The sequence below is a fragment of the Limulus polyphemus genome, unplaced genomic scaffold (genome assembly GCF_000517525.1).
Source record: "Limulus polyphemus unplaced genomic scaffold, Limulus_polyphemus-2.1.2 Scaffold270, whole genome shotgun sequence".
Taxonomy (NCBI): Eukaryota; Metazoa; Arthropoda; class Merostomata; order Xiphosura; family Limulidae; genus Limulus; species Limulus polyphemus.
Genome location: NW_013665880.1, coordinates 548,801 through 554,884, shown reverse-complemented (window position 1 = coordinate 554,884; position 6,084 = coordinate 548,801).

Here is a 6,084-nt window from a genome sequence, read left to right as displayed (position 1 = left end):
GAATCGCGGAATATGTCAACCTCGAGTTTCCGAAGAAGATTATTAGTGACTTAAATAAGCATTTTTTGGAGAGATTTTCTGATTTCGACAGAATTGAGAGTGACATTCTTCTGTTCCAGAATCCGTTTGATTGTAACCTTGATGACGTGCCAGTCGAACTATAGTTGGAGCTCATTGATTTACAAGCAAATGACTTGTTGATGGAGAAGCACAGAGAAGGAAAACTTGTTGAATTTTATCGCTGCTTACCTGATGATGAGTTTTCAAAGTTGAAGAAATTTGCCTCTGTATGGCATCAGTGTTTGGAACAATTTATGTCTCTGAGCAAACATTTTCAAAACTGAATTATGTGAAGTCAGCACATCGAACGAGGTTGACTGATGGACATTTGAAAGCAATTCTCTTGGTTGGATGCAGCAATTCCAAAGCAAATATTGATTATATCTCAAAAACTAAACGCCAGTTTCACAAATCGCACAAACCTTTTTTGCTGCTTAGTTTGTGAGATTCGGATATGTGCACACTGGGTGTGATATAACTATCTTATTGCTAACGTCGCCTTCTTTGATAACTTTTTGGAAATAAACATGTTTGTTGTCTTTATTTTTTGTGTATTCACTGTATTGTATTGAACAAAATGGTTATGCGGCTCATGCTCGTCATTCGTCTCAGTTATCTAGCCCGCTCTGAAAAAAGTTTGTTGACCCCTGACTTAGATAATTCGAAATGATGTGAATGAGTAACTAATATTGTATTAGATGTATGTGTATTAGGAATACTAGAATTTTTAAAAAATCATTTTAGCTTACCTATATAATACATTATTTTTCTGTGACTGTTTATTTATTTATTTCATGGGACGAAAGTGTTTTTATTTGCAAGCAAAATTTTATAGAGAATCCGGGATATTTGGCAAGCATTCCGGGAGCCGGGAGAATATATATGATTCCGGGATACTCCTGGCGAAACCGGAAGTGTTGTCAAGCTTAGTGTTGTATATGAATTATTGAAATATAAAAATAAATTTTGAATTATTTAAATGGTAGAAGTACAAAATTCTGCTCTTTCAAAGATATTTAATTTTTAAATTGCCCAAAGGCTGCTCTTAGATTTGGTGTAGGGAACGGAAAATAAGCAGTACTAAGACGTTTCAGTACAAGATGTTTCAATGAATCACAAGTCATTTATCAGAAGTGAAAGGGTTAAGGAATAGTGATACGAACTGTGTTTAGATGAAATTTGAATCACTTACTTTGATGTGAAGGTACATACTCCGTTCTTTGTGTAATAAATGAAAAATAAACAATAATAAAATAATAAATGCCATATACGTGTTTCATAAAATAAGAAACACGTATATAAACATTTTTAATTTCGAGTTTTGCCCCTTCCCCCTGAATCGGGGGTCCTTGCCGTGCGCCTAGTGATAAATTCGTCACTGGTTGTAAATGTAATAGGGGAGGAGGAAGGTATCACCTGTGCAGTGAAACCTTATAATTCGTACCATAAGTGTTACACAATTTGTATGGAAGAAATTCGTAAAGAAAGATAATGTTAGCGAAGACTAATGGTTACATGTGAGATTAATGACATCTAAACCAAGACAGCTTGACTGTGTAAGACCTGATGCAGTCTCGACCTCATTCCTTCTTACTGGGATCAGGCTCTGTCTATATGACAACCAGATGGTAGACTAAGGATAAAGCTAGGTTGAAGAGTTTGTTCTCCTTGTCTGGCAGGGACAACAGATGGCAACATGGCTACAAGTAGCTGGTTGAATGCAAACACAGGGAAACTAAGGAGGGAATTTGGAAGTCATCAAGTTCCTTTAGCAAATGTTCTATGAGTATAGTAGGCGTGAGCACATATTAAGTCTATAGACATGTCGTTTGACCAGCATCTAGTTCATTGTCGTAACCAAGTGTGTTGATCCCCATTTAACTTATGCACTAGGCTGAACCTTTGACCAATTAGAACTCAGTCAACATTTGCAGTTGAATGCAGACTTTCATTATTTAGAGCCAAAATCCAGCCACAGTCAATGTCCCACTTTGAAGTTCGACCTGACTTGAATAAGTGTTTCAGTGTTCCTGATATGAAGTTTCTGTTTTTCTTTACCTATTCTGACTGTGATGATGGAGTCTTCATCATGCTTTAAATCATTTAAGATGGTCCAGGATTTTTTCTACAGTGATGGGCATTCACTCGTCAAAGGGACAGATAGTGTCAACTTAACATTTACCATTAATAAACCCCTTTGATGAATATGCTTTGCTTACTGACGTGTCTGACTCAGTAAAGCTCACCAAATCAATAAATAAGTTGATGCTGATGTTTCCAAGAGCCGAGCTACCCGTGATAGCTGATGAAGGCTCTAATGGCATTGGAAAGTTTACAAAAGTCTCTAGCATTGAATCGTCAGAGTTGGAATTATTTCATCTGGAGGAGCCAAGCCTTCAAGTAGTCTAGTAGCAGGAGTCAGTACTTCAGTTGATGCCAATCATAGAGATGAATACCTAAGAGAAGGGGGCTTAGTGATTTGTCCAATCGATAGTTGCAGAACAAAACTTGGGGGAGACGACAGATGTGTTCAAACTTCAACAGAACCACTACATCCCTAAATCCAAGAAGAGCTTTCCAGTGCTACGTGCGTCTCGAGGGACGTCCAAGTCCCGGGAAGTTTAAGGCAGGGTGGGCCTTGGTAAGACTTTAATGTCGTCAATGAAGACCAGAGTGACAGCAGTGCAGATGAGCCAAATGGCTTGTCCAACAGTTTCTGCCATCAATGTGGAAGCTTCGGCCTCAAGGGCTTGACGTGCCACACAATCGTGAAGGACCTGGTCGTGTAGGCGCCATTAACAAAGAGACCATAGAACATGTCCCCCAATGTGCAGGATTTCCTTTTAGGCCACCTAAGGTGATCATGAACTGGCCCATATTATAGCAGATTCTAGTGCTCAAGCACCATTTTCAGGAAATAATCAAATGGATGTAGGAGACCTAGGTACTCTACAACCAGGAAGAAGATCAGCTGAGGCAAAGGGCCACTCACCCATCATGATTAGAGGAGAAGGTCTGACACCTGCAATACAGACTAGCTGAAGCTGAGCAGAACCTGGAGACAGTCTGAGCAAACCGTAAGGCACTCATGACTGCTAAATTATAGACAGTGGTAACACTGAAAGTTCTGCTGGTGGGGGTAAGATGAATGAATCTTTGACCACTTTCTGAGGTATTTATATTTTGTATTTTACCTTGGTGTCCTCTACCTTCAACACTCATGAATACATGTGGAGAATAGTGGCCTGGCAGTTTTTATTTGATATTTTGTATGGATATATATATTTTGGGTTTTGATTATATTTTTGTATTAATATTTCCTGGTTCTTTCATGCTTGTGAGCAATTGTGTGTGAAAGAGCAGGGATTCGGAAGTTTTTATTTTTTATCATTAGATTTATCTTTTATTTTGTGTTTAAATCAAGGTACATTTATAGTTTGAAAATCTGATGTGTCACTTCCCGTTCATATACACAAGCATGCTTCAGTGACAAAAGGTTAACACACATTTTGTTGTTCTATTTTTGCATTTTTTTACTTTATGAAAAAGTGCATGATTTTTATTTATCATGATTTTAAATTTATTGTTGATTGAAAATGTTTTGTGTAACTTTATCTTAAATGCTAAAAAGTGTTTGTATGTATTCATTGTTAAAAGGTTTATTTCATTATTTTCTTTGTCGTGACACGTATTGTCTTGTGTTGTAAACTATGTTTAAATGGTTTTTATTTTAACAGGTTCGTATTAATTATGTATATTATTTCACATTTCAAACACAGTTAAAGAGTTTTTCATCTGCATTCAGTCATTATGTGTTATTTTAGGTGGTTACAAATGACAAATACATGATTTTTAAAATTATTCCATATCTTTTGTATTAGGTATTATATATTTTTAATTCTGTGTTGTAGTAAGATGTGATTCATTGTTAAAGGGCTTGCGTCATCCTTGTTACGTGTTTTCAAGAACAAAGTTAAAATATTCCTTGACCATGTCATGAATTTAAACCTAATTGTTGGCTCGAAGGCAAGCCTGAATGAAAGAAGGGAGGAAAAGTGTGATATGCAGACATATCACATGTTTTCTACTTACTGTAATGATATAGAGATTTTAAACATTTTTGGTTCTTTAGTTTCCATGCTGTAATAGTAGTCATTAATCAATAGAAAGTCATTAAGATTACTTTGTTCTAGTTGCGTTGTTTCTTTATTTTCTATAGTGAATGATATATCTTCTACCCGAGAGAATATTGCAGTAATACATAGCATACGGTTATAATGAATGGCACTTTAATATCCTTTGGAGGCGGAATATGAAGTTGACCGAATGTAACAGCCGACCAATGTTGTGAAGGAATAAATGTCATGAAATGTTGCTGTTGACTAGACAAAAAAAATGAGTTTACCTGTTGAATTCAGGCACGCTTTCTGTTGTTATTTATGAATTTGCCTATCTGATACTTATCAGAAAGTCAAGTTTCACCTAAAAATACCACAATCCTTCTTAAAAGCGATATTGAGTTTCAGTTAAATAGTTATTTGCTTTAGAGCAAAGCCACAATGGGCTGTCTGCTTTGTCAACCGTAGGGAATCAAACCCCGGATTTTGGAGTTGTAAGTCGATAAACTTACCGTTGTCTCACTGGGCTGGGGACATTGATTTTTAGAGATAAAATTGAGTTTGCTTAAAAATCTAGTCAACCTGGCTTTCACTATTTTTTCTAATATTTTAGAATATGTCGATAGTAATGAAATAGGTCTATAATTTATACAATTATTCCTTTCATTTTTTATATCAATTGGAATTACCATACCATTTTGAGCTTCTCTGGAAACGCTGTTACTGTAATAGGTAAATTATATATATATACCTATGGCTCTACGATAAAATTTATATATTCCTACTGAAATTCCATTATCTACTCAACTTTTCTCATAACTATAGTTTTCACTTCCTCATTATATGAAGAAAATAAATACACGGAATAATTGTGCCTCTTTATATTACATGGTTCATTATCAATTTGATTTTCAAATTTTTCTGTCGTATTTATTATTTTTATTTGCTAAATTTCTGATTGCTTCATTATATTTTCTTCTGTCACTATCTGCACAATCAGGTAATATTATTTCCTTATTTTCTTCATCAATTGGCATATTAAAATTCTATTGGTTTCACATTTTGAAGATTCATTTTATAGTACTCATGGCTTCTTGTTCATAACTTTTGATTTAGTTTGTTGTTAAGCACAAAGGAACACAATGTGCTAATTATTAAATTAATGCTTCTTATATATTATATTACTTTATCAAATCTATTATTTCATTAGTGGTCCATTGTTTTTCAGTTTGCATATTTTACATTGTTACATAATGATTTGATTTTTTCTTTAATATTTTTTATAAGTAGTTGATATGCGTTATTAATATCTATACAAATAATATTCATTCCATACTGATTTTACTTAGATTTTGTTTTAAAATGTGATCGCTTTTTTTTCCATAAACCATCTATATTATGTAATTTTCCAGCATGTTTACTATTAATGCTATAGCATAATGATCTTTTATTATTCTTAAAATTGCTACATAAATTTTGTTCTCTAATTTGTCTTACAAATATGAAATTGAGTGGTTTACCTCTCTAATTGCTTCATTTATAGTTATGATCCAAAACCAAACACTGTCATTAAGTCATTCTAATCGGTAATATATTTTGCTTCATTTAACAAATCAATGTTTATACCTCCAACATAAATTACATATTTAATTTTATTTATTAAATCAACTTCCAATTAATTCATATATTGTAAAGCCGTGTGATCTATGAATAATTATTATAAGTATATCACTTTCTTATATATATATATAAATTCAAAACTATATTTAAAAATAAATAGTTTTGAATTTATATTAGCTCATTATTGTTTTATAGTGCCGATTTTGATAGCCTATTGACAATTAATGTTTAATTAATATAAAAGTTTTGAAGCTATACCTCTTATCATATATATATATATATATAT